The 23,034-nt window shown below is 34.0% G+C and overlaps 1 protein-coding gene across 12 annotated transcripts in view; it reads left to right on the plus strand.

Annotated features, from left to right (window-relative positions):
* ERBIN (erbb2 interacting protein) overlaps window positions 1–23,034 on the plus strand; it is a 173,890-nt gene that overhangs the window by 22,392 nt on the left and 128,464 nt on the right. The window lies entirely within an intron of this gene.

A 23,034-nucleotide genomic window follows, 5' to 3' on the forward strand; every position in this document is an offset into this window, starting at 1 on the left:
AAACTAATGCAGGCAAGATTAGAAGGGAAACAATAAACTGGGAAAACATTTTTACAGTCAAAGGTTCTGATAAAGGACTCATTTCCAAAATATATAGAGAATTGACTCTAATTTATGAGAAATCAAGCCATTCTTCAATTGATAAATGGTCAAAGGATATGAACAGACAATTTTCAGATGATGAAATTGAAACTATTACCACTCATATGAAAGTGTTCCAAATCACTATTGATCAGAGAAATGCAAATTAAGACAACTCTGAGATACCACTACACACCTGTCAGATTGGCTAGAATGACAGGGAAAGATAACACAGAATGTTAGAGGGGATGTGGGAAAACACACTGATACATTGTTGGTGGAATTGGCACATCCAGCCATTCTGGAGAGCAATTTAGAACTATGCTCAAAAAAGTTATCAAACGGTGCATACCCTTTGATCCAGCAGTGTTATTACTGGGCTAATATCCCAAAGAGATACTAAAAAAGGGAAAGGGACCTGTATATGCCAAAATGTTTGTGGCAGCTCTGGTTGTAGTGGCCAGAAGCTGGAAAATGAATGGATGCCCATCAGTTGGAGAATGATTGAGTAAATTGTGGTATATGAATGTTATGGAATATTATTGTTCTGTAAGAAATGACCAGCAGGATGAATACAGACATGAACTGATGCTGAGTGAAATGAGCAGAACCAGGAGATCATTATATACCTCAACAACAATACTGTATGAAGATGTATTCTAAGATGGATGTGGATTTCTTCGACAAAGAGAAGATCTAACTTAGTTTCAATTGATCAAGGACAGACAGAAGCAGCTACACCCAAAGAAAGAACACTAGGAAATGTGTGTAAACTGCTTGCATTTTTGTTCTTCTTCCCGGGTTATTTATACCTTCTAAATCCAATTGTCCCTGAGCAATAAGAGAACTGTTTGGTTCTGCACACATATATTGTATCCAAGATCTACTGTAACCTATTTAACATGTATAGGACTGCTTGCCATCTGGGGGAGGGGGTGGAGGAAGGCAGGGGAAAAATCGGAACAGAAATGAGTGCAACTGTCGGATAATGTTGTAAAAAATTACCCTGGCATGGGTTCTGTCAATAAAAAGTTATTAAAAAAAAAAGCTATCATATTTTAAAATTAATAGGTAATAGTGGGGAGGAGAGTCATTCTTACATTCTTACCTGTTTTTATGAGGAGAGCTTATAGTATTTCCCTATTATAGATAATTATTTAACTTTTGGTTTTAAGATTTTTTTATGTTAAAAATGACCTTTCTATGACTGCTTTTTAAGCTTTTAAAAAAAGCATTTTGGTTGTGCATTGTCAGGCACAGGCTATTTCTGCGTTTGTTCATATAATCATGTGCTTTTATGGGTTCCTTTTTTTAAAAGATAAGGTCATTTTTATTAAATTCAAAAAGAGAATAAAATTGAAGATGCTGGAAAAATTTTACATTTTAAAATGCTATTGTATATAAAGAAATTAAAGAAATGAAAAATTTAAGGGATTTACCTTAATATGTAGGTCTTGTTTTTGAATTGTTTAAGTTATTGCAGCAAGATTCTTCTCAATTAGTATCAGTCATGCTTTGCAAGTTCTGGTAAGAATTGATTGCCACCAGAAACTTCAATTTCAGCATCCAGTGCTTATATTTGAGGGTTTTATGCTGTGGTATTAGAAAATGCATTCTGGCAATATTCAGATTGCTTGCAGTATACTTTTAGGATTCTCTTGGAGTAAATTTTCAGTAATCATCCTTAATTGTTCAACCCAGTTCTAACTTTCAGACAAGTTCTAGTTCACATTGTATAACTCAGTATAAGATGGTCACAAAAAAGATAGTTCTATGTACTATCAAATAGTAGTATTATGTATACTACTATGGCTTACTGATATTTTGGTTATAGTTTGGGAGCAGTCCTAATTTCTTCATAATCTACCTTCATCTCCTCATTCAAGAAGTTGATCACCTGTCTCTCTTTTATCTGAATTCTGATTTTCAGAATATTCTTTGTTAAAATATTCAACTGAGCTAAAAAAAAAAAAAAAAAAACTACAATAATGACCTTTTAGATTATCAGTACAAAACTAAACAGAACATTTTGTTAAAAGAAAATATTTCCAAATCTTTGAATTTACATTTGGTCATTTCATTTCCATTGGACTCACACTGATAAGATATTTCATTGCCCCCTCCCTGATTTATTTATTTATTCATTCATTTATTTATTTATTGGCTAGGTGAAAGAGGCCATTCTTTGCCTCAATTAATCACTGAATGGGTGTAGTCTCAGTTAAACTAAGTCCTGTTAAAGACTAAGGCCTTTTTTTTTTTTTTTTAATTAAAGCTTTTTATTTTTCAAAACATATGCATGGATAATTTAATTCTGTGACATTAACCCTTACAAAACCTTGTGTTCCAATTTCCCCCCACTTCACCCACACCCTCCCCTAGATGACAAATAAAGGCCAAGATCTATAGCCATCTACAGGCTTCCTGATCTATACCTGTCCACTGGACCCAGATGACTCTAGACCAGAAAGTGAGCTGACCTTGCACAATTCTCCCTCACTTAAATCCAGTTCACTTGCAAGTCATGGCATCACAACATTTGCCCTTGCTTTGGCTTATATTTAATTCTTGTATTTTTGATGTTGTAGCCTTTTGTTTCTCCTCAGCCAAATTTTCTCCCAAATTTATTTTTGTCTTTTAGCTTCTACTTCTTTAGAGGAATGGAATGTCTATTGTATATTCCAAGGTTTGTTTTGCTAGTTTTTTTTCCCCTAATTTGTTTGTTGGAGATAGATTTCTGACCTAATTTGATTTCTGATATTTTCTTCCTACAGTTGTATTTCTCTTTTGAACCATTTTGGAATTTACTATTTATTTAGTGATCTTTAAGCAATTCACAGAATTCTTTCCTTGATTGAAGATTTTTGGCTCATTTTCCTTCATGATAAAATATTTGTAGTGTTCTGGTTCCCTTTTGAATTATCCTTCCTTTTGTTTTTTAGCTTCTCTGTTTTATTTGCTTATGAGCTAGATTTTTACTTAGGCTGTTTTCTTGGCCTTTTGATTTGTCCTACTCTCTCACATATCCAATTATAGATATTTTCTGTCTACTTTCTTAAGCCCCTTGTCTTCAAGGTACCTAGAAGAACTTCATGGTGGATGTTCCTCCCTTACTTACTGGAATGTAGGGTACTTTTGCTCTTGAGTAAACTCTTGCAAAAAAAAAAAAAATACTGTCCTTTCAGTCCCTTTTCCTTTTAGAAGGCAAAAGTTTTTTTCCCCCTCTAGTTTGTAGTTAACCCACTAAAGCTACGCCACATCTGCAGCTCTGTCATCTCCTGTTTTTCCTTCTTGTAGATGGTCAGAATGAGTATCTATCTGTACAGGGGATCCAGGCTGAGTCAGTGACCAGCTCTCCTATCCATTATATCCTGTTGCCTCTCTGAGGTAAAATATTATTCCTTTTTTATTTATTTATTTATTTAATAGCCTTTTATTTACAGGATATATACATGGGTAACTTTACAGCATTAACAATTGCCAAACCTCTTGTTCCAATTTTTCACCTCTTACCCCCCCACCCCCTCCCCTAGATGGCAGGATGACCAGTAGATGTTAAATATATTAAAATATAAATTAGATACACAATAAGTATACATGACCAAAACATTTAAAATATTATTCCTTAAAACATTAACAAATAGAATAAATTCTCAATGTAGTTAATAAATAACAGTTGTTAACAAGTTTTACATTTTTTTAAAAAATAATTTTAGTTTCCTATTGTTTTTGTCTGGTAAGTTAGCAAGTTGAGTAAGAAGTTGCCCTTTAAAAAAACAATTTTTCTTTCAGTAATAAAAAAAAAACCCCAATAACAACATTCTTTTTCTTATTGGAAATGCATATTTTACACTTCTTTAGAAGGGATGTCTTTTAGTTAGTCAGACCACATCCTGTAGTACCTTTTCACACTTTTCCTAAATTTGAGAAAGAACATGAAGTAGTCTAGAAGGGTTTTTCCCCCTCTGACTCAAATTAATATTTACAAAATGTGTTGTCTTATTATTTTAAAGACAGCATAGATCTAAATTGGGTAAATAAAAAATACTTGCTACCTCCTTTATCGTATTTAACATTTTATTTTCCCCCAATTAATTCTAATAACAATTTTAACATTCATTGTTTTCTTCAAATTGAGTTCCAAATTCTCTCTTTGCTCCCTCAATTTGATATAGGTTATACATGTATAGTCATGCAAAAACACATTTCTATGTAAATCATTTTGCGAAAGAAAAAACAAACATAAAAACCCCAAGAAAAATAAAGAAAATGTATTTTTATTTTGCATTCAGACTCTTATCAGTTCTTTCTCTGAAGATGGACTCATCATAAATCCTAAGAATTGTTTTTTATCATTATATTGCTATAATTTTTTACTTTCTTAAGGGTCCTCTGAAAATAAGTTCTCCAACAGTTAAAAAAACAAACAAACAAACACAACTACTCCCAAATTCTATATTCAAAGAAAAAAAGAGCAAATCACTGCTGGTAAGAGGCAAGACATCTGTAAAGGACAATAAAACCAGCATATTTGAAAGTAATTTCTGAATAAAGAAATTTTTTAGCTATATGGCTCCCTTATGATATAGATGATATATACCATATTATTTTGATAAAAAGGGAAATCCATTGATTGTGACTTTACCTATTGCCTGTAATGCCTTAGCTTGTTCCACCAGGGACTGAATCATTTCTTACCCATGGTAGAGCCAACCCTTGAACACAATTGGTAGGAATGTTATAATCTCATTCTTTTGTCTTTCCAATAGAATTTATTCCATTTAGCTCAAAATTTTAAGTTTTCAGAGAATACTTCTCTTAAAATTGTATGGTTATAAATCCTGCAAGGTTGTTAAAGGAAGGGGTGAGTAATAATCTGATAGAACTAGTTAACCAGCTTTGGAGAAACACTTTGGAGCATTTACTTTAAAATATACTTAATTTAATATGAAATATTTTAAACAAAGAGATTACATTGGAAGTAAAATAATTTCTGGTAATGTTTCAAAAATCTAATTGAATCATTGATAGATAAAAACATGACATTTTAATTTTAACATGAAACTACATAATTAAATATAACCTTAGCATAAAAATCGCATAATCTTATATGAAGATGCTTATTCAAGTTGCTCCAGATAGTAACTTTTTGGCTTCCTTAAGTTTAATAATCAAGAGAGTTTATCTGAAGTATAAAGCAAAGTTAATGCCACAGACTAGTGTTTCAGAGAGCATTGCTTTTTTTTTTTTTTGATCATTTAATATGTCTACAGAGTTTATAGTATTATGTTTGGTGGCAGAAAGCCAAATGTGAGGTGCGTCAAATATTCATTTGACTTGTTCCATGTCTGAGTTCAGTTCAACCTCAGCTTTGTATCTTGGGTTTGACAGTTGAGGAGAGACTGCTTACTTTGGCCACAACTTTTCCTTAGGATCTGGAGAGAAGGATTAGATTTGGATAAGTGACTGCTAGGTATTGACCATGACAATGCCTGTATTATTATCTTGATATTTATATCTAGCTGTCTTAGATAGTTTTCTCTTTTGTCTTGCATCATCATTTGGTAACTTTGAAGTTATGAGAAAATTACCCTAACTTGTATATGGGGCCTAGCCTAGTACACCATATATCTATCTTTATCTTTTAGCCAGCATACACCTCCTTCACCGCCTTTCTCTTCCCCTTCCCCCCCCCCCCCCCCCCCCCCCCCCCCCCCCCCCCCCCCCCCCCCCCCCCCCAATCCCTCCACTGTGAAAATTCCTAATCTTTTCCCAGTCACCACTGGGTATGCTCACAGTAACAGTTGTGCAGGTGTCATTGGGAAAATCCTCCACTGTCTTTAAAATAATTTACCAATAATCCCTTAGATCACCTTGTGAATGCAGCAAATTACCTTAGAAAGCATGTTCTGGCTTTGGCTCAGTAACTGCTAAGATCCCTATTCCTTTTTCATTTTGGGTGGGACAGAATGACTCAAGATGAACTGGAATAGTTGAGCTTGCAGTATACATCGAAGATCTTACCGCATTATCTTTTCCTTCAAATCTACCCTATTTTTGTTTAGAACATTACTATCCTTTCAATCACTTTGGTCAGACCTGGAGATGATCTTTGGCTTCTCCAGTCTTCCTTATCATATGTATCCAACCAATTTCTAAATCTTGTTTCTTCATCCACATCTTTTGCCTTCTCTCTGTTTATACAGTTAGCACCTAAATTCAAGTTCTTGTTACCTTACCTGAAAAATAGCCTCCTAATTATTTTGTCTCTACTTTTAAAAAAAGTTTACTTCACCTTTCCAAAGTTATTTTCCTAAAGCATATATTTAATCATCACCCCTTCATTTAGTAAAAACTTCAGTGTCTAGAGGTCCTGTTGTACTGATTATTTTTAAGAAGCCACACACCTAAGTGGGGCTGATGGGATAAAACAGGTTCAGGGTAACCACAAATGAAGAAGTTTAGAATGTTATGGATAAGTTCATTTACCTTGATAGTATACTTTCCAGGACTATCCACATTGATAATGAGATTGATACATTGCCAGGGAAGCTCCAAAGGAAAGTGTGGGAGATGAGAGGTATTACACTATCAAATTGAAGGTCTACAGAACCATTATGGGGATCTCATTGTTGCATGCCTGTAAAACCTGGACAGTCTACTAATGCTAGGCCAGGAAACTGAATCACTTCCATTTGAATTGTCTTAGGAAGATTCTGTATACCACCTGGCAGGATAAGACACCAGATTCTGAGGTCCTTTCTTAAGCTAAATTGCCAAGCATTCAAATGATCCTGTAGAGAGCGCAACTCCATTGGGCTGTCCCCATTGTTTGAATGCCATATGTGTGCTTTCCAGAAAGACCATTTTATGGAAAACTCACACAGGGAAAGCATCTACATGAGGATCAAAAAAAGTTATACAAGGACATTCTTAAGGTCTTAGTAGTATACAGCATAGGAGACACTAGCACAAGACTGCCCTATGATGGCATCCCCTCAACAAGAGGAGGTGCTGTGCTCAATGAACAAAGTATAATTGAATTAGCTCAGAAAAAATGTGAGATGTGCAAAAGTAAAGACAATCCACCCCAAATGTTCATGGGGACTATTTGTGCCTGACCTGTGGCAGAGCACTCCAAGTTTGTATTGGTCTGATCAGCCACAGTTGGACACATTGTAACTTGATTCTAACATAGTGATATCATTTTGATCCTTTTTGAGAATGAAGGATACCAACCATTAGCTTCTTAGGCCACTAGCAAACTATTTATTTAATCTCTTATCGGCCTAAACAAATCTCTGAGACTATCAATTGCAGATAGTTTGTTTTGTTTTGTTTTTGTTTTTGAACTAATGAACATGTCAGTTTATTTGCCGGATGCCATTGTACAACCAATCAGGACCATTGCCCCCATACCTAGTCATTGGACCAAGAATTGGATTGGGGGAGGAGAGAGAGAAGAAAGCAATTAACAGGATATAAAAAAGGAACAAATGATTAAGTCAGGGGTCCTCAAACTTTTTAAATAGGAGGCCAGTTCACTGTCCCTCAGACTGTTGGAGGGCTGGACTATAGTAAAAACAAAAACTATGAACAAATTCCTATGCACGCTGCCTATATCTTATTTCGAAGTGAAGAAACAAAATGGAAATAAATACAATATTTAAAATGAAGTAAAGTTAAATCAACAAATTTACCAGTATTTCAATGGGAATTATGGGCCTGCTTTTGTCTAACGAGATGATCAATGTCTGGTTCCATATTTGTCACTGCTAGTCGTAACAAGTGATCAAGTGTGCATCCGTTAGTCTTGATCTGGTTGGAGATTTCAAATGTTTCATTCTAGAAAAAGTCTGTTCACAGACATAAGTGCTGCCAAAGATGGTTACCATTTTGAGTGCATGGTTCCTGAGATGAGGGTATGTCTCAGAGGGGAGAGATGCATAGAAATTATGAAGGCTGCTTGACTTGAATGCGTCTTTCAGAGAGTCACAATTCTGCAGTTCAGCCATTTCCATTTGGTAAATTGTATCCACATTTTCAATGTCAGTAGAAAATGGGTTACGGAAAAGCTGTATGTCCTGTTCATGGAGATGAAGCTCTTTAAATCTAAATTGGAACTCCTTTTGCAATTTTTCCAGTGAATCCACACATGTTTTGTTTGGAAATGCAATCAGAAGTTTTTCCGCTACCAGATTTTGAGTTGTGGGGAGATGGCAGAAGTTTTCCTCCTTCACTTGTTTGATGAGGAGGCCTAATTTTACTTCAAATGCTTTGACATGTGATTGCATATCACAGATGAACTTCCCCTTTCCTTGAAGTTGCATATTGAAATTGTTGAGTAGCTCTGTTACATCTGTCAGAAAGGCAAGGTGCCATTTCCATTCTGCATCATTGAGCTCTGGTACTACTTTATTTTTTGAAAGCAGAAAAGTTGTAATCTGTGGAAGTAAGTCATAGAAACGTTTCAAAAATCTCCCTCAACTCAGCCAATGGACTTCTGTGTGATATAGAACACCTTCATACTCAACATTTAGCTCAGATAGAAATTCCTGAAATTTTCTGTGATTTAGTACATTAGCTCCAATGAAATTAACACAAGATACCACAATTTTCATAACAGAGTCCCACTTCAGTGATTTACTACACAGTGCTTGTTGGTGAATGAGGCAGTGTGTGGCTATTGGATGGGAATGGTTATGTTTGTCCATCTCTTGGTTAATGTGAGCAATTACTCCTTTCTTAAACCCCACCATACTAGGAGTACCATCAGTTGTCACACTGGCTATTTTAGCCCAGTCTAGCTCCAAACCATTCATAATTTGGCAAAACCTTTTCATAGACATCATCTCCTGTAGTTGTTCTTTTGATGCTTTGCAGGGCAGCAAGCTCTTCTATGACTTCAAAATAATCATTCATCCCATGAATAAAAATTAGAAGTTGTGCAGAATCATGAACATCATTGCTTTTGTTGAATACCAAGGAAAAATATGAAATTTTTTTAATGGAGTTTTGCAAATGCTGATTGTCTCCCATTTCTTCAATCCTCCGTGTAATTGTAGGTCCTGAAAGACTCACTGTACTAAATAAATCAGCCTTCTCTGGACACATCTCTTTGGCAACAGAAAGAAGGCATTCTTTAACAAATTCTCCCTCCACGAATGGTCTGCCAGTGCGTGCTATTAGCTTGGCAACTTGAAAACTTGCTCGCAGTGATGAAATATTTAGCTGCTTCTGCTTCCCAAAAGTATTTTGCTGACTTGTCAATATATTTTTCAGTTTTAATATTTTATCTTTTCTCACTTCTCCAACCAAACAATCATATTTATCTTCATGTTGAGTTTCATAGTGTCCACGCAAATTATATTCTTTGAACACAGACACTATATTCTGGCATATCAGACATACAGCTCTTTCCTTGTACTGCATAAAAAAGTAATCCTAAATTCACTGTTCTTTGAATATCCTACACTCCTAGTCAATTTTTCTTTTTCTTAACATCATTATTTCCTAGGGATTACAAATTGCTATTAGTAAAATACATACATATATATATATATACAGCGCTACAAAAACAACATACCAGCAATAATTTTGCCCACACAGAGACATACAGACCGCAATGCCCAACTTCCTCCAACTTGCCTCTGCGCTGTGGTGCCTCCATTTCCCACACTTTCACTCCCGCTTCCGACCTTCACTGCTGCAGTGAATTCCCCCTGCAGTGGCCGTGACATGCACAGCATACACTGTACATCCCCCGTGCCTTTCTGTTGTGGTGGCTGCCGTTACTGTACAAGGCCACGGGCCGTCAGTTCTCCGTCTTCTGCATCTCTCTCCCTTCCCCACACCATACATCCAGGCCTGGGAACTCACCTCATCTCATTATCGCCTCACACTCTGTCTCCACCGCCTCAGCCCAGTCCCGGAAGTGTGCATTGCTAATGCAAGTTTAGGTCAAATATCACTTCCCGTCTGATTTTGCCATAACCCGGTGGGCTGTATAAATGACCTCAGTGGGGCACATCTGACCTGTGGGCCGTAGTTTGAGGATCCCTGGATTAAGTAATCTGATTTCTAATTGGAGAAAAGATTTCCAGATTGGGGTGGGGAGAGAGAACAAGTGCAATTTCCTTAAAACAGAAAAAGATGTATCCCATTCTCCTTCATTCCCCATTCAGCCAGAGGAATATCTGTAAATTGTTGAAGCACTTTGGCAGAGGATGCTTTCATGTTCCCCAAACCCCAAACTTAAGCTTCATGATACCATATAGTCAATTCAACCTTGTACTCTCATTTACTTTTGAAATCTATAAGCTAATTCCTTCCTAAATCTCAGCCCTAAATTATTCTCACCATTTCCCACTTTTGCATGGAATTTGTGCTTCTGAATGGAATTGAAGGTGGAACGAAGCTCATTAGATACTCAATAAATTGATGTTATTCAATTTCTACTGGGTTCTCATTGCCTGAAGGCAAGTCCTTTTATTCCTTCTTTATTCTTTATACACTCCCCATAGAGGTTTTTCCAAACCTTTTTTTTTTTTCTTCACTACCTGAGCTTCCTATACCTTTCTTCCCACCTTCTCTCCTTGCTTTTTTGGGGACCTTTTACTTTACTGAGAAAATTGAGACTATTTGAAATGAACTTTTCTCTCCCTTTATGTCAATCTTCCCATGAAATTATTCTTCTTCCTTTCCTTTCTTCACTCTTTTTCTTTCTTCCATGTTTGACAATAGCTTGGCTTTTTTTTCTTGCCAAGACCAAATCTGTCTGTGGTCCTTCTGTGTTGTCCAATATATTGAAATTCCAGGCAGTCATTCTTCTCTCACATTTTCAATCTCTTCACTTCCGAATCTCTTCAAACCTCCCCAAGTCTTTTCTTTTTAAAAAAACAACAACAACAAAAAGCCTAAACTCCTTAACTATATTTTTTACTCCCTCAATCTCTCATATCTATTAAAAATAGTATTAGTCCTTTAATTTTGTTTTTAATATCTACTCTTTTGTGAAACTACATTTCTTTTTTTTTCTTTTTTTTTTTTTTTACAATGATAGATGTACTTTTATTTTTTATTTTTTTGGTTTTTATTTTTTTTTTAAATAACTTTTTATTGACAGAACCTATGCCAGGGTAGCTTTTTACAACATTATCCCTTGCACTCACTTCTGTTCCGATTTTTCCCCTCCCTCCCTCCGCCCTCTCCCCAAAGATGGCAAGCAGTCCTATACATGTTAAATAGATTGCAGTAGATCTTGGATACAATATATGTGTGCAGAACCAAACAGTTCTCTTATTGCTCAGGGACAATTGGATTTAGAAGGTATAAATAACCTGGGAAGAAGAACAAAAATGCAAGCAGTTTACACACATTTCCTAGTGTTCTTTCTTTGGGTGTAGCTGCTTCTGTCCATCCTTGATCAATTGAAACTAAGTTAGATCTTCTCTTTGTCGAAGAAATCCACTTCCCTCAGAATACATCTTCATACAGTATTGTTGTTGAGGTATATAATGATCCCCTGGTTCTGCTCATTTCACTCAGCATCAGTTCATGTAAGTCTCCCCAATCCTCTCTGTATTCATCCTGTTGGTCATATCTTACAGAACAATAATATTCCATAACATTCATATACCACAATTTACTCAACCATTCTCCAATTGATGGGCATCCATTCATTTTCCAGCTTCTGGCCACTACAAACAGGGCTGCCACAAACATTTTGGCACATACAGGTCCCTTTCCCTTTTTTAGTATCTCTTTGGGATATAAGCCCAGTAGAGACACTACTGGATCAAAGGGTGAAACTACATTTCAACTGCTTTTAAATTACATAATTTTTTAAATGTCAGATTACTCGATTTAAGGAATGTCACAAAACTGTCCCTCTCACTTTAGTGTTTCCCCATCCTCTCTGCCAAGAAGAAACCAGGTACCTCAATCCCTGTGATTCTGTTTTTGCTATTTTTCATTCCCTCAAAACTGTATATTAACTATGGAGAAACCAATCAGGGAAACCAATCTTGACTACCTTGGACTGACTTTTTTTCTGCAATTGCATGCCTTGTTAAATAAATTGTTTGTTTTTTTGCAACTTGGTTTCTTTATTCTGCTGTAACATCCAGCCTATCTGGAAAAAGCTACCTGCAAACTTTCTCTGTTTCTTTCTTTGCTCCTTCCTTCCAACTGTACATAGTCTTTATCCATGTCATGTACTCTTTAACTTTGGGTATTGTATGTAAAGGCTCTGTCCTAAGCCCCTTACTCTTAATGACATTTTCTCTCTTGCTGACCTTACCAGATCCACTGAGTTTAATTGTCTTTCTGATGACTTTCACTTTTATTTCTTGCTCCACTTTTCCCAATGAGCTTTCATCCTCTATAACCTTTTCATTTTCTTTTTTTTTTTATATACCCTTTTATTTACAGGATATATACATGGGTAACTTTACAGCATTAACAATTGTCAAACCTCTTGTTCCAATTTTTCACCTCTTACCCCCCCCCCCCCCCTCCCCTAGATGGCAGGATGACCAGTAGATGTTAAATATATTAAAATATAAATTAGATACACAATAAGTATACCTGACCAAAACGTTATTTTGCTGTAGAAAAAGAATCAGACTCTGAAATATTGTACAATTAGCTTGTGAAGGAAATCAAAAATGCAGGTGTGCATAAATATAGGGATTGGGAATTCAATGTAATGGTTTTTTGTCCTCTCCCAGAGTTCTTTTTCTGGGCATAGCTATTTCAGTTCATTACTGCTCCATTAGAAATGATTTAGTTGATCTCGTTGCTGAGGATGGCCTGATCCATCAGAACTGGTCATCATATAGTATTGTTGTTGAAGTATATAATGATCTCCTGGTCCTGCTCATTTCACTCAGCATCAGTTCATGTAAGTCTCTCCAGGCCTTTCTGAAATTATCCTGTTGGTCATTTCTTACAGAACAGTAATATTCCATAATTTTCATATACCACAATTTATTCAGCCATTCTCCAACTGATGGACATCCATTCAGTTTCCAGTTTTTAGCCACTACAAAAAGGGCTGCCACAAACATTCGTGCACATACAGGTCCCTTTCCCTTCTTTATAATCTCTTTGGGATATAATCCCAGTAGTAACACTGCTGGATCAAAGGGTATGCACAGTTTGATAACTTTTTGAGCATAGTTCCAAACTACTCTCCAAAATGGTTGGATTCGTTCACAACTCCACCAACAATGCATCAATGTCCCAGTTTTCCCGCATCCCCTCCAACAATCATCATTATTTTTTCCTGTCATCTTAGCCAATCTGACAGGTGTGTAGTGGTATCTTAGAGTTGTCTTAATTTGCATTTCTCTGATTAATAATGACTTGGAGCATCTTTTCATATGACTAGAAATAGTTTCAATTTCTTCATCTGAGAATTGTCTGTTCATATCCTTTGACCATTTTTCAATTGGAGAATGGCTTGATTTTTTATAAATTAGAGTTAATTCTCTATATATTTTGGAAATGAGGCCTTTATCAGAACCTTTGACTGTAAAAATATTTTCCCAGTTTATTGCTTCCCTTCTAATCTTGTCTGCATTAGTTTTGTTTGTACAAAAACTTTTCAGTTTGGTATAATCGAAATTTTCTATTTTGTGATCAGTAATGATCTCTAGTTCTGCTTTGGTCATAAAGACCTTCCCCTTCCACAGGTCTGAGAGGTAAACTATCCTATGTTCCTCTAATTTATTAATAATTTCATTCTTTATGCCTAGGTCATGAACCCATTTTGACCTTATCTTGGTGTACGGCGTTAAGTATGGATCAATGCCTAGTTTCTGCCATATTAATTTCCAATTTTCCCAGCAATTTTTATCAAACAGTAAGTTCTTATCCCAAAAGCTGGGATCTTTGGGTTTGTCAAAGACTAGGTTGCTATATTTGTTGACTGTTTTATCCCTTGAACCTAATCTATTCCACTGATCAACTAATCTATTCCTTAGCAATACCAAATAGTTTTGGTAACTGCTGCTCTATAATATAATTTTAGATCTGGTACAGCTAAGCCACCATCATTTGATTTTTTTTTTTCATTAATTCCCTTGAAATTCTTGACCTTTTGTTTTTCCATATGAACTTTGTTGTTATTTTTTCTAGGTCATTAAAATAGTTTTTTGGGAGTCTGATTGGTATAGTGCTAAATAAATAGATTAGTTTAGGTAATATTGTCATCTTTATTATATTTGCTCGCCCTATCCAAGAGCATTTAATATTTTTCCAGTTGGTTATATCAGACTTAATTTGTGTGAAACCTTTTCATTTTCAACATTTCAAACTGGATGTCTTAGGAACATCTCAACTTGACATGTCTAAAATAGAACTCAGTATTCTTTACCTTAAATCTATCCCGTTCTAAAATAGGGGGAGAGATAGAATAAGAACTAATAACTAGAGGGATCAGGAAAGGCTTCTGGGAAAGCCACAATATAGCCACAATGAAGCTGATCTTTAAAGGAAGTTATGGATAATAAACAGAGGCTAGGAGGGAAGTGCACTCCAGGTCCTAGAGACAAACTTTTGAAAGTAGAGACAGAATACTTAACTTGAGAGCCCAAAAGAATAATCTGTTGTCATTTGAAATAGCTAGTCTTTATAGGTAGAACAACATGTTTCTTCTTTCATTATTTGAAAAGACTTAAAATGCTAAGAAATGCTAATAAAAGACAGAAAAAAAATCACAAAGTATGGAATATAGAAACCTCTAAGCTTCACTGAGTTTTGAGGTATTCTAAAAAAAAAAAACAAAAACAAAAACAAAAAACTTTTAGGCCATTATTATTCTGCTTGGTCCGTCTGTTAAACTTTCTTTTATTCAGACCACTAGTCATTTTTCTAACCTTATTTCATACAATTTCCCTGTATTTTTTTTTTTTTGGTAGGGTTGTTGCATTATGTAAACTGGATTGCAGCTATTCTCTAAACACATTTGATACTCCCTTGCTTTTTAATTTACTTGCTTTGATTTTCATTACTAGATTAACTTTACTTTCACTTCCTCCCCTTGAAATCCTTCTTTTAGACACAATTTCCTTGAAACTTTATTAGATTTTCTACCAAATGAAAGTGATGTTTCCTCAAAATTTTCTTAAAGATAATTTTTTTTTGGTAGGAGCACTCCTTTGACCCTATAACATTCTATTTTGTATCATAGTTGTTTTTCTGTGTCTGATTCTAACTATTACATTGTAACTTTTATGGAAGGAAGTTAAGGACTGTTTGTTTTTTAATTTTTGTGTATCTAGTTGTTTCAAAGATTGAAATAACTGGAAGATACAGAAGAGGCAATCCTCCAAAAAAGTTACAATTTGAGTATTTTCATTGTCTTGACCATAGTACATATATAATAAATAAATTTTTAAGTAATGGGGTTATTTGCACCTGTTTCTCCCATTACTTTTGTTTAATCAGGAATTGAATAAAATAACGTGTCATTCAAAGCCCTTTATAAGCTGTGCTCTGTGTCCTGTTCCCATTTCAGTTTTCTTTCATTTTATTCCTTTTCATTCACTCTGTGTTCTAGTGATGATCTCCTTCAACTTGTTCTCCTTGCCTGGAACAGTCTCCTTCCTCTTCTGTACTTCTTGATTTTCTAGTCTTCCTTCAAGACTTACTTTCTGCCAGAAGCCTTTTCTATTCCTCCTTAATCTTGGTTCCTTAGTTCCTTCCTATCTCCCCCATTAAAATTTGAGCTTCTCAAGAGTAGGAAATTTTTTGAGAGTGGATATATTCCCAGCACTTAGCCCCATGCCTGGCATATATGTTTAATAAATGCTTGTGAATTGACCCACTTCACATCTGAATTTTAATTTATTGGCATTGTGTCAATTTAAACTTTTTGAAACAAGGCAATAAGTGATTGAGAAGAAGCTATACAAGATTAGGATTAATAGATATGAATTCCTAAGAATATAATCTAATTATTAATCTTTCTGCTAATAATGCTAGTTCATGTTTCTGTATTTCCTTATTTTTTGTTTCAGTATTTTCATGCACCTTATTTTATCCTTAGGATAATTCTGTGAGCCATTTATCAGATAGAAAAGGTAGATGTTTTACATTATAGTTTTATAGATTAGTATCAGAGACTTTGAGTTGTTCATCATCACATGGTAAAACAGTTAAAAGAATAGTTTAGGATGTAAAATTTAGGTCTCCTGCCCCCTTAGACTTCTCATTCAATCATATAAATGTCTTTGTTTTTCACATATACAGTATGTTGAACTCTAGCCAGTTTGGGGGCAGGCTTCATCATCATACACAGGGATTAAACTCTTAGCTTGATTTCCACTTGGAAACTTTTAACTTTTTTGTTTTTTTAAGATTCTTCACTGACTATAAGTATAATTTCATATACATATATCCTTAATTGGCCCTTACCCAGGATGAGAAGAGTTATTTTGATGATACTGTACTTCCTGACCAGAGGTTGATGACTCATTTCCACTTTAGGAAGTCATTCTTTGTTTGTATTATGCTTCAAGTCTAATAAGTAGAAAGGTATGTTTTACATGAAACTAGCTTATGGATTCTGTATAAGAAGCCAGTTGAGGAAAGACTTTAGATAACCTTTTCCACGGACTAACTGTGAGTACTAGCTGTTTCCTAGGAGGGCAGTCTTAGATTAATTATGATGAAAATGAATATCATAAATCCTGGCTATAGATTGTCTATTTTGATAGCTTCCTTTACATTATTTTTTTCTTTGATTATGGTGGACAAAGAAAATGTTAAGGATTGCAAATTAAGGACTTGTGATTAACGGAATAGTTTTTCTTGCACTGAAAGTGGAATTAAATTTCCTCAAAAGGAATATAAATGTTAGAAAGAGGTTCATTTTTAGGAGAAATATTTCATGGGACACTAATTGAATTTTAGTAAAAAGAAAAAGTATTGGTATTCGTGACATACTTGTATTTTTTGAAATTTAACTTTTACGTAGTTTTTAAAATTGTGAATCTTGATTTTAGTGAAACTATTAGTAAATCTACTAGCGAGATATGAACTGTCTTCCCTGTGAGCTGTGTCACAACAGCATGAACTCTAGGGGAATTGTTAGAAGCTAATATATTGATTTAGGGAGTGGTATTTGTTATTCATTAGCTCTATGATGTCTTTCATTTAAATCCTGTCAGTGAGCTGGGAATGAGAGCTGCCTGGATGACAAGGTTAGAATTATGAGAAAGAAAGGGAATGGAGGGAAGGATGATAAGGAAACATTATGCTGGAAGAAACTCTGGGAACAGCAGATTCTGAAGTGTGGGCATCATTAAAAATCTAATCTCACAAATTTTATATATTTTTATTTTTTATAAAAATGTTTTATAAAAATTTTATATTTTTAATTCTATTTATAGAAATAGAGATCTAGTAACAAGCCTACATCAGTAAGTTTAATGCAGTTTTACTGAATCTGTCATTATAATTTATCTGAAACTTGCTATTTGTAAACTAAACAGGATAGAGAATATAATTGTAGTAGGCAGAGTTTAGAGCAATAAATATGAAACTTTCAGGAAAAGTCATTTTGAGACATATAGAGAAGGTCTTAAAAAAGAAAAAACAGTTCGAGGGAAGCACATAGGTCCTTGACCACAGAGTCTAGAGTCAAGGGAAATTTAAGTTCTTCATAGACCTGAAATCCAAGAAGTCTCATCTGAGGCATCATGTGGTGCAGGGACAGGCTTCATGATGCTTGGGGACCACATTTTTATAGTGAGTTTAGGACAATGAGACATCCACTTTTAAAATGTTCAGTAGGCAAATTGTAGTGCAGGATTTGAACTCAGGAGAGAGACTGGGGTTGGATATATGTCAATAAGGGAATTCATCAGCAGGGACAAATAGCAAAACAGTGGTGAGCTGATTAGATCACCAAATGAGAATGTATGGAGAGAACAGGCCTCCTGGTATAAAGATGTGGTAGGAGAATGATATGTATATTCCAGGAAAGAAATTTTAAAGTAGCCAGATAGAGAGAAGAGACTCAAGAAAAAGCAGTGTCTAGAAAACCCAGAGAATAAAGTTGGACAGGAAAGTAACAAACAGTGTCAAATGGTGCAAAACAGTCAAGAAGGATGAGGAGAGAAAAGGGCTTTTTATTTGGCATTTAAAGTTATTGGCAGTTTTGGAAGAGAATTGTTTCATTTGAATGATAATCTTCCCAGATTATAAAGGATACAAAAGTAAGATAAAGTGATGGAAAGTTCATGAAGGGTTTTTTTAGGTGGTGGTAAAAAAAGAATGAAGTAGAAAAAGAGATTTTGAAAATTAGAGAGAGGATAATGATAAGGAACAAATTACTGGAAAAACAAAAGGAGATGGAATGAAAGAAGAGTTGACCCACTAAGAAGGATCACATCTTTACAAGAAACTCAAAGTAATGTCAAGGGGTTTTGAGCTATATATAGGGAGAGAAGATCAAACTCAAGAATTGATTTTTTTTCTTAGTCAAGTAAATTTTGGAGCTGCTGTTATAAATATCTTTATCTTTGACTATTTCTGTCATTCTTTGGATTGTTGCTGCATCTTAATCAGCAATTATATACATATGTATGTACACATATGTATATTTATACACATACATACACATGCATATATACTCAGTTTATCATTGTATATTGAATAAACTGCATTAGAAATTAGCATGAGCACTTTTATTGATAGTATAATATTTTGTGTATGAGAGTCTGAGGGGAAAGTAATAGAACTTGACAGATTTAGGCAAATTTTAATTGAAAAATCATTTTCTTGATGTGAATTTGTTAACTCACCAAATCATTTTTGACTAGTTTTAAGAAGAGTTGAGTTTGAATGGTGAACTATATATCTAAATTGAAATTTAGTATTGCCTTTGAATATCTGAAAATATTATTGTGAGAATGGAGCTATAGATTTCATTGGTATCTATTACACAAAAACAGTTAGACCTTTCTCTCTTTAGTGGAATAGTTAACTTTTTTTAATTTTAATTTTTCTTGTTATACATGTACATTTATTTTTTTAAAATAAGTTTCCTTATAAGTCATGTTGAAAGAAAAATCAGAAAATTGGGAAAAACATGAGAGGGGAAAAAAATAGAATAAAAAGGGGGAGAAAGTAAACAGTGTTGATTTACATTTGATCTCCATATTTCTCTCTCTGAATTCAGATGGCATTTTCCACTCAAAGTTTATTGGGATTTACGTGAATTACTGAACTGCTGAGAAGAACCAAGTCTTTCATATTTAATCAATATGCAATCTTGCTTGTTACTGTGCACAATATATTCTTGGTTCTGCTTGTTTTGCTCTGCATTAATTTGTGTAAATCCTTCAAGGCCTTTCTACAATCATCTGGTTCATAATTTTTTATAGAACAGTAATATTCCATTATTTTCTTATACCATTACTTATTCAGCTATTTCCCAACTGATGGGCACCTACTCATGTTCCAATTCTTTGCTACTACAAAAAGAGCTGCTACAAACTTTTTTTTCCCTTCTTTATGATTTCCTTGGGATACATACTCGGTAATAACACTGCTGAATCTAAGCATACGCACAGTTTGATAGCCCTTTGGGCATTGTTCCAAATTGTTCTCCAAAATGGCTAAACTAATAATACATTAGTATCCCAGTTTCTCCATATCCCCTCCAGCATTTATCATTATTTTTTCCTATCATAGCCAAACTGAGAGGTGTGAGGTGGTAACTCAAGAATCATTTTAGGGGCAGCTAGGTGGCACGGTGAATGGAGCACCAGCCCTGAAGTCAGGAGGACCTGAATTCAAATGTAGTCCCAGACACTTAACACTTCCTAGCTGTGTGACCCTGGGCAAATCACTTAACTCCAATTACCAAAGCAAAAAAAAGAAAAAAAAAAGAAAAGAATTGTTTAATTTGTATTTCTCTAATAAATAGTGATTTAGAGCATCTTTTCATATGACTATAGAAGATTTGCTCATGCAAAACCTTTTTTAATTTAGTGTAATCAAAGTTGTCTGTTTGCATTTCATAATATTTTCTTGTTCTTTGGACATAAATTGCCCCCCCTTCTCCAAAGATCTGATAGGTATACTATCCCTTGCTCTCCTAATTTGCTTATGATATGTATCATCCTTTACACCCAAAACATGTACCTCTTTGACCTTACTTTGGTATGTGATGTGAGATGTAGAACTATGCCAAATTTCTGACATATTGTCTTCCAGTTTTCCCTGTAATTTTGTGAAATGGCATTGATTATTGTATTGTGTGTATCTAATCTATTCCAATGACTCACCAGTATAGTTCTTAGCCATATGTTTTTGATGGCTGCTTTATAATAGAGTTTTAGGTTTGATACTGCCAGGCCACTGAACTTTGTATTTTTTTTTTCCCTCAATAATTCCCTTGATATTATAGACCTTTTATTATTCCAGATGAATTTTATTGGTTTTTTTTTCTAGCTTTATAAAATAATGTTTTGGCAGTTTGATTGGCGTGGTACTGAACAAACAGACCAATTTAGGTAGAATTGTCATTTTTATTATATTAGTTTGGCTTACCCATGAGCAATTGATATTTTTCCAAATGTTTAGATATGACTTTATTTGTATGAAATGTTTTGTAATTGTGTTCAAATAGTTTTTGGGTTTGTCTTGGCAGGTGGACACCCAAATATTTTATTTTGCCTGTAGTTATTTTAAGTGGAATTTCTCTTATTTCTTGCTGCTGTAGTTGTTAGTAATATATGGAAATGCTGATGATTTGTGTGGATTTACTAATAGCCTGTAACTTTGCTAAAAAACTGTTAATTGTTTCAGGTAGATTTTTGGATAATTCTCTAGGACTCTCCCAAGTATACCATCATAAATTCTTTTAAATGGGCATTCTCATTTTATACCTGATCTTGGAATTCCTGTAGCTTTTCCTCATTAACAATAATGCTTGCTGATGGTTTTTGATAGATGCTGATTATCATTTTAAGGAAAACTTCTTTTATTCTTATGTTCTCTAATGTTATTATGGGGGATGGGTAGTGTATTTTGCCAAAAACTTTTTCTGTATCTGTTGAGATTATCATATAATTTCTGTTAGTTTTGATATTGATAAGGTCAATTGTGCCAATAATTTTCTTGATATTGAACCAGCCCTGCATTGAGTTGTAAATCTCATTTGGTCATATAGTGTATTATCTTGCTGATAAATTGTTGTAATCTCTTTGTTGATATTTTATTTAAAATTTTTGCATCAATATTCATTAGGGAGATTGGTTTGTAATTTTCTTTCTCTGTTTTGGCTCTCTCTGGATTAAGTTATAAGTATCATATTTGTTTTATAAAAGGAATATGGCAGAACTCCTTTACCCATTTTTTCCAAATAGTTTACATAGTATTGGAATTAATTGTTCTTTAAATGTTCAGTAGAATTCACTTGTAAATCCATTTGGCCCTGAAGATTTTTTAGGGAGTTCATTGATGACTCTTTCGATTCTTTTTTTCAAAATAGGACTATTTAAGTAATTTATTTCCTCTTCTGTTAATATGACAATTTATATTTTTATAAACATTCATCTGTTTCAATAAGGTTGTCAGATTTATTGGCATACAGTTGGGTAAAATAGCTCTTAAATATAGCTTTAATTTCTTTTTCATTGGTATTAAGTTCATATTTCTCATTTTTGAGGCTGGTAATTGGTTTTTCTTTTCTTTTTCTAATCAAATTAACCAAAAGTTTATCTATTTTGTTGATTTCTTTTTCATAAAACCAACTTTTAGTTTTATTAATTAGTGCAATAGTTTTCTTAGTTTCAATTATCAATGGAATTTCAATTAATCTCTCGGACTTTCAGAATTTCTAATTTAGTATTTAAGGGGGAGTTTTAAATTTGTTTCTTTTCTAGCTTTTTTAGTTGCATGCTCAATTCATTGATCTTTCTCTATTTTGTTCATGTAATTATTTAGAGAAACAAAATTTTTCCTAAGGACTGCTTTGGCTGTGTCCCAAAGGTTTTGATGTGTTGTTTCATTGTCATTCTCTTGGATGAAATTATTGATTGTCTGTATGACTTGTTGTTTGGCCCACTCATTCTTTAGAATTAGATTATTTAATTTCCAGTTGGTTTTTTAGTCTATCTATCTCAGGTTCTTTATTGAATGTAATTTTTATTGCATTGTGTTCTGAAAAGGAAGAATTTATTTCTGCCTTTCTGTATTTGATTGTGAAATTTTATGCCCTAATACATGGTCAGTTTTTGTGTAAGTGCCATATAATCCTGAGAAAAAGGTATATTCCTTTCAATCCCTAATCACTTTTTTCCAGAGGTCTATCATATCTAAGTTTTCTAAGATTCTATTAACCTCCTTAATTTCTTTCTTGTTTATTTTGTGGTTAGATTTATCCAAATGGAATGATTAACTTGTCTTCATGTACATACTTCTTCCCTTAGTTCTTTTTCTATCCCTTACCCCATGTTTTATATTGTGCTGTATTAGAATGAATGAAACAAAAGCCAAACATGTTTCTCATAAATATATATATATATATATATACACATATATGTATATGTATATAATTATAATGGTTTAGTGCTTTTGTGAGTGTATTAAAAAAAATGTTTTGAGAAATCTGAAAACTGAAAGGTGAAATAGGAGAGGGATTGAAAGCACTAGAACTTAGGGATTAGTTTTTGTTTGGTATTATAGAATTCACTAAATCTATTAGGATCTTGGTGTATGAACATGAGAAAATTAGTGTGAAATTAGTAGTTATTTATATATTATGCCCATATGGTAATTGAATTTTGGCATATATATATAAAATATACTACATCTATCTATCTATCTATCTATCTATCTATCTGTAATGAGCTAAAAGGAATATCAAATATTGTCCTTGTATTTCCTCATTTAAGCTATATCTTGGAATGATGTAATATCTAAATTCCCTTC

The sequence above is a fragment of the Sarcophilus harrisii genome, chromosome 1, assembly GCF_902635505.1.
Source record: "Sarcophilus harrisii chromosome 1, mSarHar1.11, whole genome shotgun sequence".
NCBI classification, from domain to species: Eukaryota; Metazoa; Chordata; class Mammalia; order Dasyuromorphia; family Dasyuridae; genus Sarcophilus; species Sarcophilus harrisii.